The 18,651-nt window shown below is 37.4% G+C and overlaps 1 protein-coding gene across 2 annotated transcripts in view; it reads left to right on the forward strand.

The window, feature by feature from the left end:
• The first annotated feature begins 12,314 nt into the window (after positions 1–12,314).
• Positions 12,315–18,651, forward strand: part of ALLC (allantoicase) — a 59,188-nt gene continuing 52,851 nt past the window's right edge. The window contains exons 1-2 of one of the 2 annotated variants that reach the window (XM_051976059.1): positions 12,315–12,547; positions 16,331–16,413. The gene's annotated coding sequence lies outside the window, so the exon portion shown is untranslated. The remainder of the gene's footprint in view (positions 12,548–16,330; positions 16,414–18,651) is intronic. The other variant, XM_051976058.1, reaches the window with a different exon arrangement.

The following is an 18,651-nucleotide window of genomic DNA, read 5'->3' on the forward strand; positions in this document are numbered from 1 at the left end:
TCATCATCTGTAAAATGATCTGGAGAAGGAAACGGCAACCTACTCCTGAATCTTCACCAACAAAACCCCAACTGTGTCATGACAAAAATAACTGAAAAGCAGCAGCATCTTAAAATTGTAGAGCTTGGGTTCAAATTTCATCTGAGCTATTTTCTATCTGTGTGACCTTGAGGAAGTAATTTTAATTCTTTGGATCTTGCTTTCCTGATTGATAAAGTGAAGAAATTGGACTAGTGATCTTTAAGTTTTCTTCAAGTTCTGCTGTGATCACAAGTATGGGGAGGACTACTTACCCTCTGAGTGAATCTCTGAGATTCTATGAGTTTAGTCCACCTAGGCTTAAATTCTTTTAATATAGTTTTCCCTTCAGGAGAAAATTTAATTGCTTTGTGGGTGAGGCTGATAGCCTAGCCATGAAAGGCTGCTCTGTATTTATTATCTGTCAAGTTGGAAAGGGGAGTGGTGGTCATATTTGTTCTTAATTAAGTTTCTACATTGGCAAAGCCAGCTCTGCTTAGTTTCAGAGAGCAGATAGCCTCAGCTTTTGGTACCTTGTTCAGCCTCTTTCCTAAAGCCATACTCTATTGGTTTCCTTCATATAATGGAACTTTAATCTGTTAAAGAGAAAGAGTGTGCTTTCTCTTCATAAGGCTTAATTATGGATAGAGGACCAAGTATTTTTCATGACCTACTTATTTACCTGTCTTTCCCTCCTTCCTTTATTATGGGGGAAAGGACAGGTGTTAAGTAGACATCAAATTCTATTCCAGAAAAAGGATTTATAGCTGACAGAATCCTTAGAGATGGTTTGCTTTGAACCATTCATTTTAGATAGAAAGCTGAGGCCTAAGATCCAAGGAATGTAAGTGTCTTGCTAAAGTCAGACAGTAATGTCATAATCAGAATTCTGACTCAGGTCTTCAGATAATGAATCTAGTACTCTTTCCAGTCGAAGTATTGAGGAAGGATAAATACACATTTATTAAATACCTATTATGTGTCAGGGACTTTACCAATATTTTGCAGTCCTCACAATAGTTCTGTGAGGTAGGTGCTGTTATTATTACCACTTTCAAGTTGAGGAAACTGAGTTAAGTGACTTAGACAAGATCACATAGCTTGTAAGTACCTGAGGCTGGATTTGAACTCAGGTTTTCTTGACACCAAATTGAGAGTTCTTTATGGTGCCTCTCAATACTGCCTCTCACCTCTTGGCTGGGCATGAATGACATAAAATAATCTTGAACCTGTTTGTAAAGATTTTTGTGATGAAGAGAATCTGGTTTTTAGGATGTGTTTGGGGTAGGAAATCCAATGGGAATCTTGTTTCCAGTTCCGATGAACTTTCAGTTGTAAGATTTTTTACTGCAGGGAAAAAGAGCAAGGCTAGGGTCTGGGTAGCCCTGCAGTGAGGGATATCGGAGAGCTTAGTGGTTCTGGAGTCAGAAGACCTGGGTTCACATTCCTTCTCTGACACTCTTTATCTGTGTCCATCATCACATCACTATACCTGTCTAGCCCTTGGTTTTCTTATCTGTAAAATGTGGGGTTAGACTAGATGGTATGTGAAGTTCCTTCTAGGATTCTGATTCTGATTGGTCTGTCCTAGATTTTAAAATTTTTATGTTTAGCTATTCAATTTTGACTTCTAGGGAAATGGCAATGAAACTGTGGGGTTTCAGTGCTCTACAATTTAAAAGGGAGCTAGGAATAGAATGACCATCAAGTTTTACAACTTGTTCAACTTTAGAACAGTATCCTGTTCTGAGGAAACTGAAGCAGACTGTGGTTAAATGACTCACATACAACTATTGAGTCTAAGACCAGATCTGAATTTACGCTCTTCCTCCAAGACCTGTCCTCTCTCCCTCACCTAGGGACCATTTTCTAGCTTGCCATATAGTAGATTCATTGAGAGGTAGCAAAGCTCCTTGGAAAGAATATTGGACTTGAAGTTGGAGGATCTGTATCCAAATTTTATCCTAACTACTTATCTCACTGCCTGTGTGATTTTGAGCAAGTCACTTTAGTCAACAATAAATTTAAAAAAATTTTTAAAATTCTAATTTTATTTAATATTTCCCCCCAGTTACAGTCAAAAAAATTATTTTTATTTGTTTTTAAGATTTTTCAGTTCTAGGTTCTTTCTCTTATCTCCACTCACAATTAAGAAACCACATGTAAAGTTATATAACACATTTCCATAAAAGTCAAATTCAACCATCATTAAGCACTTACCATGTGTCAGATATTAGCTGTATCTAGCTGTGTCTACTAGATGTAGACTAGCTGTATGACCCTGAGCAAGTCACTTAACCCTGTTTTCCTCAGTTTCTTCATCTGGAGAATAAGTGGAGAAGGAAATAGCAAATGACTCCAAAATCTTTGTCAAGAAAATCCCAAATGGGGTCAAGAAGATTGGACATGACTGAATCACAACAAATGAGTCAGGCACTACTAAGTGCTGAGGATATAAAGGTGAAAAAACCCAGCTCTCAGGAATCTCAGAGGTTAAATAAAATAAAGATGGTAAATGATTTCCTTTCAAAATTCACAAATCCCCTGAAAGCTATCCATGGATGCCTTGTAGATTTGTGGACCCTGGATTAAATGAACAGATTAGACACATTTTATGAAAGTTAAATAACAAAATCAGGCAAGATAATATATAAACAATGATATACAAATAAGATATTAAATAGGATCTGCAAAATGAGGAGTTTGTTAGGTTGCCTTTATGGTCTGTTCTAACTCAAAATATATTCTCCTAAAAGGTAAGATTTCTCTGCCCATATCACTGTTAGTATTGTGTTGCTATTTCACTTCTTTGTTTTCTCCCACTTGCCTACCATAGAATCTAGCACACAGTAAGGTTTTAATATATGCTTATTTAATTAACATAGAAATGACTTACATTATTACCAATTCTCAAAAAAAAAAAATCTTCATTTTACAAAATATTGGTTGAAGCCAGCCACTCAGTTCTTTATTCTGAGACACAGAAAAAGTCGCTCCATGCAGAAGCACACTGCCACTGTGATCCGCTGACAAGGCTCCTATATTTGGAGTTTCCTGCCTGAGATCAACATTTTCTTTCCATTTTTTACCTCTAACCCTCAGTTTCCTGATCTATAAATCAAGGAGATGATTGATTAGATGATTTTCAAGGCCCTTTTGGCTTTAATCAATCAATCGACAAGATTCTATTAAGCTCCTACTGTGTGCCAAGCACCGGGGCATGTGAGTCTAAAAAAAGAAGGAAAAAAATCCGCTTATGCAACGTGAAACCCGAGATTTTTCTCCTGCACACAAAGGATTTTCTGGTTTACAAAGTGATTAGCACGAGGCTGCTTTAAATACTCAGCTTTTCTAATGCATTTAAAAGAAGATTCATTGACCCAAATTTGGTGTCCTCCCAATCTAAGAACAAAAGACATCTCTGGTGTAAAGAGAGGCACACCCACAGCAGAATTCTGTTCTCTAATGGAGAGGGAAGTAAGTCTAGTGAGCATTTTGGAAAGCCAGGATTTATTAGGTACTTCACTGGGGCATGACCAAAAGGCTGGCATACAAATTCTTCCAGGGCCTCACAAGGAGACGCGTGGGCAATGATGGATCTGGGAGAGATAAATGCTGTCACGGAGCCGGCCTCGGGAAATCTGCATTTCGATACTGCCATCTTGTGGACAAGTGTGGGATCTGGGGGAGAAATCCAAGTCCCGATCCCCGGCTTTTCAGAAATGTCCGCCGGGAGGACGCGATGTCTGTATCGAGGGAAGCTTCTCAGGTACGCTTCTCTTTGTGGTTCAGATGGGCAGTCCTTTAAAAGATGGGGATGTCCCACAGAGAGGGCAAGGAAGGAGGCACTAAAAAACTGGCGGGACAGGAGACACAGATGTTCTAATGGAGTCATTCTCCTCTGATTCCATTGTCTCTGCCCTGCTGGTCTTTGTCCCTGCTACCGCTGCCTGTGGAGTGCTGGGGAAGTCACTTAATTTCTCCTCAGATCTTTTAAGTAGGATCTGCAAAATGAGGAGTTTGTTCTAGGAAAACCTTTATGGTCTGTTCCAACTCAAAATATATTCTATAATGTAAGACTCCCCTGCCTGGGTAAGCTCTCCTGCCCATATCAAATCTCTATTTTTTTATTTTCTAAACATATTTCCACATTTATCTGCTGCACAAGAAAAATCAGATCAAAAGGGAAAAAAAAAAAAAAAAAAAAACAGAAAAAAACCCCCAGCAAACAACAACAACAAAAAAGGTGAAAATATGTTGTGATCCATCCACATTCATTCTCCATAGTCCTCTCTCTGGTTGCAACGGCTCTCTCTGTCGCAAGTCTGTTGGAATTGCCCTGAATTAACTCATCCTTGAATAGAGTCACTTCCATCACAGTTGATCAGATCTTTATTCATAAAACAAGGATATTGGATTAAATAGCCTCTAAGTCCCCTCCCAGCTGAAATCTGTGATCCTAAAGCTTCTTGTTAGTCTGGTTCCTTTCCTGCTTTTAACTAGCCATTGTGTACATTTTGTACTCATTTTGTCTTTGTCTCAGGATCTGCAATAGTCTCCTAACCGGTGCATACATTTTTATTTTGTACCCATTTTGTCTTTATCTCAATATCTGCACTAGTCTCCTAACTGCCTTTCCACCTTCACCCTATAGTCAATGGTCAATGTATTTTTTCTATCTGGACATCTTGTCATGTGTCTCTTCTGCTTGACAAGTTACTTAGTCATTTAGATCCTATTTGGAGTTTTCTTGGCAAACTTACTATAAGAGCTTGTCATTTTCTTCCCTAGTTCATTTTATAAATGAATAACTGAGGCAAACAAGGTTAAGTGATATGCCCAGGATCACACAGATAATAAATGTCTGAGGTCACATTTGAACTCACGTCTTCCTGACTCCAGATCTAGGACTCTAACTACTGTACCACCTAACTGCCTATAAATCTTTGGTGGTCCCCATTGTCTAATGATTAAAGGTCAGACTTTGACCTGGCATTCAGAGTCCTTAATAATCTGGTGTTGTCCTATCTTTTATTCTTTATTATCATTATTTTTTATTAAAGCCCTTTATTTTCAAAACATATGCATGGATAATTTTTCAACATTAACCCTTGCAAAACCTTGTGTTCCAATTTTTCCTCCTTTTCCCCCCATCCCCTCCCTAGATGACAAGTAATCCAATATATGTTAAACATGGTAGAAATATATGTTAAATCCGAAATATACATACATATTTACATAATTATTTTGCTGCACGAGAAAAATCATATCAAAAAGGAAAAAAAATGAGAAAGAAAATAAAATGCAAGCAAACAACAACAACAAAAGTGAAAATACTATGTTATGATCCATCCTTAGTTGCCACAGTCCTCTCTGGGTTTAGAACATTCTCTTCATCACAAGATCATTGGAACTGGCCTCATCTCATTGCTGAAAAATTGTTAGTCTGGTTCCTTTCCTGCTTTTTCCTGCAAAAGATATGCCAAGTAGCTATTTGGCGTTGTAGATAGAGCACCATCCCTGAATCAGGAGGATCTGAGTTCAAATTTGCTGGCAGACACTTAACACTTCCTAGCTGTGTGACCCTGGGCAAGTCACTTAACCTGATGGCTTATGTAATTTTGTTGTTGCAGTGTACAATGATCTCCTAGTTGTTTTTTAATAGAACAATAATATTCCATAACATTCATATACCGTAACTTATTCAACCATTCTCCAATTGATACCTCCCTTTTATTCTTCTCATGCAATATATGCTAACACCAAACTGGACTTCTCCCTGTCTCTTGAGTAAGGCTTATGTTCTCCTGTCTTTATGCTTTGTTCATTACATTCCCTTTACTATTAGAAATATTTTCCCTATATGTTTTTGTCTATTGAATTCCTAATCATACTTTTAAGTCCATTTTGACTGCTACTGCCTCCAGGAAGCCTGCCTTGATTCTCATTGTCTCAATAGTACCCTCTCCCTCACTAACTCTCCCCCAGCGCTTTGTTTTAACCTCTCAAATATACTACCCATGTTCTATTCTATATTATAGTGCATATGTCATAAACACTATAACATAGTTCTAAATCATGGTGGATAATGTTGCAAACAGACTCTGTTCAGAAAGAACTTGGGACATCTATACTTGGCAAAAGTGTGTGTGTATATTGGAGTCATTTCTTCATAGGGAAATGAAATATTCTGGACACATAATAAAAGACTTTCATCAAGATTCTCTGAATCTAATATCACAGTAGGACAGGGCTGCCAATGATCCAGGAGTGGAAGGGGGTTTGTTTCTAAAGAGCAAGGGGCAAGAGGAGGTAAGACCAACAGATAGATCCTGGATGATGAATTCAATTCAGTTAAGCTAGGTTGACATTTATTGAACACCAGCTTTATTCTTAGCACTATGCTTGTATTATGTGGGAGATAAAAAGATATCTAAGGCTAGGTTTCTTCCCAAAGGAACTTGTTAGGAATGGCTTACTAACTCCATCTATCCTTGTTTCCCTTGGTTTTGATTTTCCAAATTCAATTTTATTTTATTTTAATTTCTGAATTTTCCCTACCTATTAGAAAGGAAAGAAAAACAAAAACCATTATAATTATATATAGTCAAGGATACCAAATTTCCACATTAATCATATTCACACATACAATCCTAGGATGCTTCAAAGTGAACTCTCAGTCCATTATCTTTCTATCTGGCAGCAGATAACATGTTTATCATGAGTCCTTTGAAACTGTGGTTGGTCATTGTGTTGATCAGAGTTCCTAAATCTTTCAAAGTTATTTGTCTTTACAATATTGTTATTATTGTATAAATTGTTCTCCTGGTTCTGTTCATTTTACTTTGCCTCAATTCATACAATTCTTTTCAGGCTTTGTGGACGCCATTCTCTTCATAATTTCTTACAGCACAAAAGTATTCCATCACATATATACACTTTAACTTATTCAGTCATTCCCCAATCAATGGGCACTCCCTCAGTTTCCAGTTATTTTTGTCTTCCTTTGAATAGCCTTGCCTCCCAGGTCTTCCACTGCTACTCTCATGACTCCTGTTTCCAGTCTACTTTGACTAAATGAAAGAGTGAACGATCCTTTTCTGTACTCCATTCCCACTCAGTTGAATTTTAACCAAATGCTGAAGCTCTTATTTACAACTCTGATGGAAAAAACACTAGATTTATAGTCACAAAATCTAAGTCCATCTCCTATCTCTACCACTTCCTATCTGATCTTGGGCAAGGCTGTTTCTCTTTCTGGATTTCAGTTTTCTTGCTTGTAAAATGAGGAATTTGTCCAATGGCATTCCTCAGGTTCCTTAAAGTTTTAAATTATGCCATTGTATCAAGGGCCATCTCTAGTCATCCTGATCTATATCTAGCCACTGAATCTAGATGGCTTTGGAGGTAAAAGTGAGGCAGGTGACTTTGCACAGGTCACTTGAAACCAATTCACTTATACGTCATGGAAGCATCTCTGATGCACTTGAGAGCAAAGGACAAACAACAATAATAATGCCAATGATAACATAAGGGTTTTTTTTTTTTAAACACACCTTACTTTATGAATCATGTTGGGAGAGAAAAACCAGAGCAAAAGGGAAAACCCATGGGAGATAAAAAAAACAGAAAAAAGAAATCAACATAGCATGTGTTATTTTACATTCAATCTCCATAGTTCTTTTTCTGGATGCAGATGGCATTTTTCTATTCAAAGTCTATTGGGATTGCTTCATATTACTGAATCACTGACAAGAACCAAGCCTTTCATAGTTGATCATCATACATTCTTGCTGTTATTGTGTACAAGGTATTCCTGGTCCTGCTTGTTTCACTCAGCATCAGTTCATGTAAATCTTTCCAGGCCTTTCTAAATTAGTTCACCATTTTTTATAGAACAATAATATTCCATTACCTTTATATAACACAACTTGTTTAGCCACTCCTCAATGATGAGCATCTACTCATTTTCCAATTTTTTGCTACCACAAAAAGAGCTTCTACAAATATTTTTGCACATGTGGGTCCCTTTTCCTACTTTACAATATACGTTTTTTTTTTTTTTTTTTTAACAAATGAGAAACTCAATTTTATCAGTTTGCTATGGGGGTGATCACATGTGAGGGAGGGAGAATGGGAACTGATTGACAAAAGACTTTTCAGGAGCCCTGAAATCAGTTTATTAATTTATAATGGAGAGTAAGCCATTCTAATCCAGTGACAGAATTTATTAAAGATCTGCCAGGTGTTAGATTGGAAAGAATTTGCCTCTGTTTTCAACGAATTTACATTCTAGCTAATCAACAAAAGAGCCTAAACTAGATTGGATACAGGGAACTTAGGTGGTGCAGTGGATAGAGCACCAGACCCTAGTTCAAATCCTGCCTCAGACATTTATTAGCTGTGTAACCCTGGGAAAGTCACTTAACCCTATTTGCCTCAGTTTATTCATCTGTAAAATGAGCTGAAGAGAAAAATGGCAAACCATTCTAGTATCTTTGCTAAGAAAACTCCAAATGGGGTCACAAAGAATCAGACATGACTGAATAACAGTAAGAAGAAATGGCAGAGCATGAAGAAACCTTTAGAGGGTTGTGTTTTGGGCACAAAGTAGGCATTCTTCATGCTCCCTTACCACCTTTCTACTACTTAGGTTCATAGATTTAAAGCCAGAAGAGATCTTGAATCTCTCCAGGCAAAACCTTTCATTTTTATAGATGAGGAAACTGGCGATCTAGGGAAACTGAGTGACTTGCTTAGAGCCTCATAGCTAGCAATGTCTGAGGGAGGTTTTAAATCTTTGCCTACCTGTCTTTAAATCCAGAGCCCTATTCCTCTGTCCTATGCTGTCCCTAATCACTCTTCAGGTGCTTAGGAAATAGAAAGATCCTGATGAGTATTGAAAAGGAAAAGAAAGCTGATTGATTTTCTGGTATAATTCATACAGGCTAAAGTTGAATCTGCAGAATGAAGTCTGCCCCTCTGTAGAAAACCCAGAATACTTCTGTTCACTAGATTACTATGTCTCTCTCCTTTGGATGGGGCTATAATCACTGATAAAATCTGGCTTTTCTTTTTGAAGACTGCATGCAGAGCCCAACTCTTCTATTATGACAACATTATCTTAGATGAGTTACAGTTAATTAGATCATAGCTCATCTTAAGCTAGTTACATTTTAGTCTCTGATGAGATTTGGGAGAAGGCTCAGTCTCTTGATGAGATTTGGGAAGGGCCCCAATGTAAGAGAGTGCAGCAGTTTGGTGTGGTGGAGAGAGTATTGAATTAAGAGTCAAGAGTTCCCAGATTAAAACCCCAGCTCTGCTATTTACAGCTCGTGTGACCTCCAACAAATCATGTCAACTCTCTGGCCATTAGCTTCTTCATCTGCAAAATGAAGGTGTTGGTCTAGAATGATTGTCCAGGTTCAATGAAGCTCTAAATTCTATGATCCTTAGTAAGGAAGGTAGTGCAGCTGAGCAGGGGTAAGGAGACAGTAGCCACAGCCAATAGCCCCAAGGAGTGCACCTGTGCCTCTCCCTTGCTAGGGCTGCTTACAGCCAGCACATTATAAGCAGAGGAAAGTGGAGTTCCCACTGTGTATGTTTGGAAACAATCCCCCCACCACCTTGCCCGTGGAGAATCTTATAGGTGCTTGGAGGAAGAAAGGAGAACGAGACAGTTGTAACTTTGCTGCAGAAGAGCAGGGCAGACAGATGGCCAAGTGTTCATGGGCTAATCTCTTTCTATGTCTCTTGGTGTGGTTTCTCTGGGTAGTGAGTGTTTCCCTTGGTGGTGGTTGGTCATGGGACTTTGCCAAGCCATTCTGCTGAACCTTCCCAAGGTAGTTGTGGAGAACAACAGAGACCACAAAAAGGTTCCTGTAATGTTGAAACACAAATTCAGTGGAAACTATGTACCTTCTCAGCTGTTCCCTTTTGTGTCAGATGTCAAGGAAATCTGATATCTAATTCTCTCAGCAACCCACTGATTTTTTTATCTCTTAGATGGGTTACCGTTGCTGATGGCAACAACCTCAATCCCATTTTTGTTTTGATAGTATATATTTAGAGGGAAACATATTTGTACCTCACAGATGTATTAAGTAACTTATAACATAAAGACATTATGATATCAGTATGCACAGTGGAGAGGCCTTCCTCTGACACATACTGACCATGTGACCCTGGGAAAATCACTTAAACTTTCATTACTCCCAGGCATTCCTCTATGAATATAAATTGAAGAGAAAGAGCTGACCTGCATTGGTGAATGAAGCTTCCCCACTGGGAATTCTCTATACCACTGAAATTACAGATCTATTTCCCTTATCATTTTATGTACAAGTAACTATGCTAGGCCATGGGCATTCAAAGCCAAAATGAAACAATTCCTGTCCTGTAGATGGAAGGACAAAGAAGTAGTCCTTTTTCTCAAAGAGCTCATATTTTACTGGGCAGGGATACAATCTGTAAAAAGAAGTTAACTCAAAGAGATTGGAGAGGGGAGGGGGATCCAAAAAGATATCTGGTAGCAAGTAGCAGATGAGATGAATTTTAAAAGAAGCCAAAGGTTTGAAGAGGTGGGAGTGAGGGGTGTGTGTGTGTGTGTGTGTGTGTGTGTGTGTGTTACCTATTTGAATCTTTGCAAAAGAATTGATTCCCAAATTTGGCAAAGAGCTAATAACCCATTTCCTGAGTGCATGAATGAGGGATAGGGACTAGACCTCTGATTTTCATTGCTGAGGAAATGAGATAATTCCCTCTACTAATTCAAACTGGCACCTTCTCTGCCACTTATAGTTACAGAGAGATGCCTAGAGCATTGAGAAGTGAAATGACTTGCAGGATCAAATGACCAGTAAATATCAGAAGCAGGTTGTAATGCTCTATTTCCCTGTTTCCCCGGTAGGCTTTTTGCCCACTCTTTGGTACTTTCTCCTGTCTCCAACTAATGAAATCCCACATATTCTTTAGGGGAACATTGTGAAATAAGTCTGGAAAGGTAGGTTGGACACCTTCCCTCCCCCACAAAGAGGTTTGTATATTATGCTAGAGACAATAAAAAGTCAGAATATTCTCCAGAAGGAAATGAAATTTACACCTATGCTTTGTGGAGATGATTTTGACAGTTGTGTATAGGATAGAATAGAGGAGAGAAAGTAGAGAAAGGGACTCTAATTATCCAGACAAGATATGATAAGTTCTGAAATTGGGTTGACAAAGCTTGATAATTAGCAATTGGATATTGGAGTGAGGGGCATTGAAGAAGGGAAGAAAGCCAACTTTGTGTCACAGGCATTTATTAACTCTAACCCTCTTTGGATCCTTCTCCCCTCTATCAACTGTACCTTGATCTGTGTTCCATCTAGTCTAGATTCTATGCTAGGAAACAGCTAGCTAATCTCTTCATTAAATACAAACTAATGTGTAAATGATTGTTAAAGTATTACAATGTGAATCCTTTCCAAAAATTTGTGTGTGTGTTAGTAAGGACTTACTAGAGATTTTAACTCCAAGAACTGATTTTGATTGGAAGAGTTGGAAATTTACACACTATAGCAAATGATAGGAAGAGATGATTTGGGGGCTCTAGAAGTGCTATATAATTGAACACCATAGACCAGAGTCTATTCTGCCTTTTAGTAGGATTGATTTGGGATATTCTAATAGACTTTGTATTAATTGTTTGTGGATTGTGAATTGATTTGAGACATTTCAATAAACTTTGTATAAGCTGTTAGTGAATGGTATAATGTGAAAAGAGCCGTGAAGAGCAGGTTTTAAAGTGTGTGTGTGTGTGTGTGTGTGTGTGTGTGTGTGTGTGTGTCATTTTCCTTATCTGCAAAATGTTGGTGTTGAATGAAATGTCCTCAGAAGTTTCTTCCAACTTTAGAGATACAATCCTGTGATGACATGGCCTTTAAATTTCATTTTAGTTTTAAATCTATAGTCTCTGACTGGGGGTCAAAGAGCTCTGAATCTGAATCCTAGTTTTGTCATGATGTGGTCTTGGATTAAGTTACTTCTACTTTCAGGATTTAAATTATTCCATCTATAAAATGAAATAGTTGAATTATATTATAATTTCTGAGGTCCTTCTAGTTCCAATATTTGGTTACTCTGTGAGTTACCTGAGGGTTATTTGGGCAACTAACTTGGTAGCCTACAGGATGGCCCCAATGCTTCTCTGGGAATGGTTGGCATTCAGTTGCCAATCTCCATCCTCACTCCAACCCCCTTGTGACATCACTCAGGACATCATTAACCATCAGAAAGCCTTGGCCTCTGCAGTCAGACTCCTATAAGTTCTGTCCCAGCTGGCACCCTGACATCATGGGAACTTGCCTGGCCCTTTGGGGAAAAGTTGATCAACCCTGAATTTATGATTCTTTACTCTTGTGCCAGGTTGGATTGCCGCCTGAGTCAGCCTCACATTTCACTTTATTTTTTTAGTGACCGTTGCCAGCATACTAAGGCCACAACTGGAAAAGTAATTCAACTAAGCAATGAGTATTTTGCTGTTTGAAAGGTATGTGTGAACACCCTGGTTATCTTCTACTCAGATAACAATTTCTGTAGATGGCTCTGGGTTAAATTGAAAAAAAAAAAAGTTATGTACATATATCTAGATATATGTACATACATATTTAGACACAGGGAGATAGGGATATATATGAAAAGTTTGAAAGACATAATTTTGGGGCAATTTATCATTTTATTAATTATGATAGTGAATAATTAGTAAAAAGATGATAATTTGGCTGTCTCTCCTAAACTAAAGATGGATCATGGTGGCTTATATGTCCTTGGAAGAGTGGGTGTTCCACTAGCAATCAACTTTGATTGGTTAACAATTAATAAGAGAATGAATATTATAATGAGAGGTGGATCAATTTTAATGAGGGGTTGGGGTATATGACTGATTACATTACTCTTACTTCCAAATCATCCCCAGCCTTGGGCAATCTAGACAAAGGATTTCTATCACTCCCATCCCAATAACACAAGCCAGAATTCACCCCACTAAATTCTTTGTAAAGTTTTTCTAGCTGTTTGGGGCAACAGCTCTACAATGGTCTAAGTGGGGTAAATTTTTGGGTAAGGTCAGAGATCTCATTGAAAGACTGGATTTTGAGGAAATAGAAAAATAAAAAGGGGAAATAAAACCCTCTGGATCTTCCTAATAATTGGTTATTCAATAATCATTTCTCTTATGACACAAGATACATGAGGTCATCCAACCATTGTTATCCCTAGCTTTCAACTTACCTGTGCTCTCCCTTGGCCATAAATAACTTTAGTGATGGTCTCAAATATTTCAGAGATAACTTGTTTCTGGAAAAACTTGGTAACTTTCCCACTAGAAATTCTATTTTTAGAATTTTGAAAGGGAATATAATGAATTTATTCATTTATTCATCATCTTCCATGAGGTTCTCTTATAGTGATTTTAAATTTTTAAAAACTAGAGTAGAAGATCTTAAAAAATTGGAAAGGCTAGAAGTGTGACCCAGGTGAAAGACTGTGTAAGGGATTATAGTAGTTAACCAAATCTAGAGAGCTTAATTTATTGTATAGCAGAAAGAAAAAGAAATGGTTCTGGAGCCAAAGGACCTGGGTTCAAATATCACCTCTGATGTTTATGAATTATACTTATAAGCTGTATAATTTGGGATAATTCACTTAACCTACATTAGCATTAGCTTCTGTATTTGTAAAAGGAATACATCTAAAGTTCCTTCTAGAGTTAGCTTTCTGATGCCCATAAAGGCACATAAGGTAATAATTTTTTTTAGTTGCAGAAATTTATGAAGAAAATTTGCCAAATTAAGGATTACTAAGAGGGTAGGTTATTTGGAAGGAGAAACCCATACTTTATATTGAATGCTTTGAAATATTGAAGTACTTAATATTTATTGAGCAACTATTATGTATGAAGTTCTATTCCATGTGTAAAAAGGGAATGAATAAAATTCAGTCTCTGCTCTGAAGTAGCTTAAAGTCTAGAGAAGGAGATTACCTATACAATTGACTACTATTCAACCTAAAATAGAATATGGTAGCTTCATAAAAAGATACAAAGACTGCTATAGAATTCAGAGGGAGGGAGAAATATTTTCTTGGTTGGGGAAGTTTCATCGGAAGCGGGTGGTGTTTTTTTTTGGGGGGGACCCTGAAGGACAGGGAGTTGAGGGGGGAAAGGGAAGAAAAACTAGCTGAAAAAATATACATGATAGCTTAATTATATATTTAAAAGGAATAGCAAGTTATACAGAATAGATTTGCAGTTTCATTTGCAATCATCTTTTTTATTATACTATCTTATGGAAATGCTTGTTTTATTTCGTAAATTAAAAACAAAATAAATAAATGTAAGAAAAAAGAATGAGATGGGAAGGATAGGGATGAATAAAGATGTGTAAGTAAGAAAGTGTCAAGGAATGACAAATTGTTTGGTTGCAGTGTTAGGAAAAATGCACAAAAAAGGATGAAAAGGTAGGTAGAAGCCAGATTGTATGGAGAGTCTTACATAAGTTGTCAAGTTATAAAATACAAAAATTTTAACTTTTAGCTCAGTTTCATTGTCTAACAATCAAATCTCATTAGAAAAATCTCTAGAGGGCATTGATTACTTGACTAAAAAATGATAGTGGTAATTTATTGGGAAAAAAAGTACAGTTTTATACTTCAAAATAAAAGTCCACAGGAGCTACAGGAAAAAAGAAGAGCTTTGAACCTAGTGAAAGAACAGGAGGGACCATACTCATATCTCCATTCCTATGCAACAGCCCCTCTGTGGACTGGTAGGCTGGGGCCCCAGTGGGTGGCTGACTACTTGCCCTTTCAGGTTCTAGGGATCATCCTGAAGGGGTAATTATTTCTAATGTTATCATTCATGAGTCCCCTCTCAATGTGAGGATTCTCCATTCTATATCAATTAATTGGCCAGAGTAATTAGCTTTACAAAAGGATGTCTACTGAAATAGTAGAGTAAGAACAGAATATTTCACTAAACATCTTCCCGTATACAATGTCCCTAAGAAGAATAGGATAAACCTTGAAAGCACTTGTGAAGGGTTATTCAAAATTTGAGATTAATTGAAGTCATTTTCTCTCTTGTGAAGTTTTCCTTTAAGTGTAGTTTTTTTTTTTTTTCCTCAACCTTTCCAAGAGTTTGATTTCTTTGGAGTCCCAAAGCTTCCTTAACTGCAAACATGGCTTTGGCATGTTGTTTAATTCTTAATGCTATTGCCATCAGTCATTGTTGCTCCAGGGACAATGCTATCTATACCAATGGAAGGGAATATCTTTGAACTCCTGTTCTCTGATGGAGGGAATGGAGAACCTCACCAGTGCCCCTCAGCTTACTCCTCTCCATCCTGCCAAGGGTAATTCTTTTACCACGAGGCTTCCTTGATGCTAGAATCCCTTACTAATTCTTATGGATCTTTTTTTAGCAGTCTGAAATGTTCCTTGGGCATAGTACAGAATGTTAAATGCCAACAGGAACATCTGGAAGATGTCATTATCTGGTCCATCAGGATCCTGTGTAGGACATAGCCCCATATATATGAATGGCTTTTTTTTTTCTCCTTCCTCATTTGCACCTCCTGGTCTCCCTGATTTCCTTCAAGTTCCAGTAAAATCTTGCCTTCTCTAAAAAACGCTTTCCCTATCTTCTTTAATATTAACTAGTATTTTTTCCCTGAGGTTATCATTATTTTATCTTGTACATAGCTTATTTATATTTGCACATTACCTACTCCATTAGACTGTGAACTCCTTAAGGGTAAGAATTGTTTCTATATCTCGTTTTTCCATCATTTAGCACAGTTTAGGTACTTAAATGCTTGTTGACTTGGCAATAACAAATGTCTTAAAATCTTCCAGTTTTAAGCTTTGCTTAATAATAATAATTGGAGGCTTGTCAAATAAAATTATCTCTATTGTATTTTTCAAGGGCTTTTGTGTGATTTTTGACATGCATATGAGAGATATTCTTTTAGATGAGAGCCTTTGAACTGACATTTTGTAGTGTTAAATAAAGTGCCTTTTTATAATCAACAAATCATCATAGTGGGATCTTGTATGCTTTATACTCTTCAGTCAATTGTGTATCTATAAAAATGTAGCCTGCTATAAAATAAAATTTGTGGAAATTTGTCAGTTTTCTTCTTATAACTTCATCAAAGATGTTTTTAATATGTAGATAGATTTTAATATGGACCATGTGGGTTAGTAGTAATACAGGCTATTCTGAGTCTCACTGCCTAGAAGGACAAGGTAAATTAACTTTTCATTCTTTCTCCAGGTTCTTTGGATAGCTTAAGAAGAATGGAAGTTGTCTAGGTTCTATGCAAATGGTTCCAGTCCCAACCCATGGGGTTCTCAATTGTAGGTGTGGCTCTCTATACCTTAATTCCATTTAGCCCCTAACAATCAGATTAGCTTTTTACACAGAAATATTTCCTTTAAAAGATATAATCATTACCCTGCCATCTAGGGGAGGGAGAGGTGGAGAAAAAAAGGGGGAGGGGAATTGGACTGCAAGCTTTTGCAAGGGTCAGTATTGAAAAATTATCCATGCATTTGTTTTGAAAATAAAAAGTTTTAATAAAAAAAGGTGTAATCACAAATATTCATACTCTCTCACATTATATGGGATATATAGACTCTTCCTCTTCTCTTTCCCTTTGCATCATTTCAATCTCTTGGGAAGAGAAGGGAATTAGGTTCATAGTTTAGCTCAGTTATCATTGATCAGCCCCAGTTCCAAGGTTAAGCCATGGCTCTCCCCACCCCTTGGACTCAGGGATCCTGATTTCCTAAGGCTTCCATGCCCAGCTGGATGGCTACACCATCTCTCCTTTAGTTTTGGCTCCAACGTTGTATGGACGATGGGGAATCGCCACAGGCTGAAATGGGGGAGATGAAATACCACAAACTAGAAATAAACACCTTTACGCCCATTTCTTTGAGCTAGCTGAAAGAGTAGGGAAAGAACTTCGCCTCATTGGTCAGTTACATGGAGCAGCAGTTAGAGGCAAAACTTAAATTAAAATTCTACCTTAGACATCTACTTACCTATGTGCCCATGAGCAAGTTACTTTGAGTGGTTGCTACAATCTCTTGAATTATGAAATTTGAATAATAAAAGCACTATCGGGGTTGTTGTGAAGATCAAATGAGATATTTGCAAAGTGCTAAGTGTACAATGCCTAGCATATAGTAGATGCTATATAAATGCTAACTATTATTATTATTATTATTATTATTATTCAGTTCATGGCTCTGGAGCTAGAGTTAAGAGGTGATCTTTACCATCTGGACACAGCAGATAAGAGTAATGAAGAGAAAAAAGAACAGCAGAAAAAAAAAATTGTGGTGGGAAAAAAAAGACAAATAGCAGAAAAGTAGAGGAAAAGAAAGCCACTGGCTTTGACCCAACAGTTTTAAGGATGTGGGCAGCCAATCAAAGGAAGCTATTCCACCTTCATGGTAGGGGATGCAAAGGCCTCCATGTTAATCAAACTAGATATGCTCCAAAGCCTTTTCAAGGTGTCTCCATAGTAGGAAAGCTGGATATGTCCAGACAAGTCCAAACTATAGATATTTTCTTAATAACCCCCCTCCCCTCCCAATGATATCCTTGATTTAAAAAAATTCTTTATTTTCTCCTTTTTTTAGATTTTTCAACAGGATGGGAACAGAGATAGGTAGGGGTAAGATCTATAATTTTACTGGTATCAGAAATGCTCTTTGGAACTCCAACTAGATAACAGAGTCTAGGAGAACTTGGTAGGGTACTAAAAATTGAGTGACTAATTCAAGCTGACACAGCCAGTTTGTGTCAAAGTTAAAACTTGAACATGTTGGTCTTTGACTCTCTAGCTATTGTATCCCATTGCTCCATGGAGCTTCACAATGATATTACTCTGGGCCACAGATGAATTCTGTATACATATTTGGTCTAATTTACTGTTCCTTAATTTTTTTAAAGAGTCATTTCAACTTCCACTTGCAGTGATACAAATAGCAACAGGATAATTCCTAGATAGAAACTTAATGGATAAATCTATGCTATTGCCTGAGGTACAGAGGGGTTAAGTGATTTGCCCTGGTGAAGCAACTAACCCATAAATTCAAGGTCCTCATGGCCTATGGGATGCTTCTTTAATGTCTCCAATCTCCTTTTTCGGTCCACATCCTTCTTTATTTCTTTGTCCCATTTGATCTCTCAAGTCTAATCTCTTTCCCACTGAAATACTTCAAAATACTTGAAGAATTGCTACCATGGGTACCCTAAATCTTTTCTTCTTCAGGTAAATACTTCCAGTTCCTTCAACCAAACCTCATATGGCAAGATTTCAGGAGCTTTCATCATTCTGTTCATCTTTCCCTGTATGCTCTTCAGCTAAAATGTGGTACCTGGAACTAAATTCACAATATTCCCATATGTTGCTTAAGCAATGTAGAATACATTGTTCCCAATGTATTCACCTTCCTACTGGGGCTATGACTTCTCTTGTTCTAGAAACTATGATTTTCCCACTTTGACATAAAACAGGATATCATGGAGTGACTAAGGGATTCTGGATACCTTTAGAACAGTAGTCGCAGATCAAAATCTAT

Source organism: Antechinus flavipes, chromosome 2 (assembly GCF_016432865.1).
Source record: "Antechinus flavipes isolate AdamAnt ecotype Samford, QLD, Australia chromosome 2, AdamAnt_v2, whole genome shotgun sequence".
NCBI classification, from domain to species: Eukaryota; Metazoa; Chordata; class Mammalia; order Dasyuromorphia; family Dasyuridae; genus Antechinus; species Antechinus flavipes.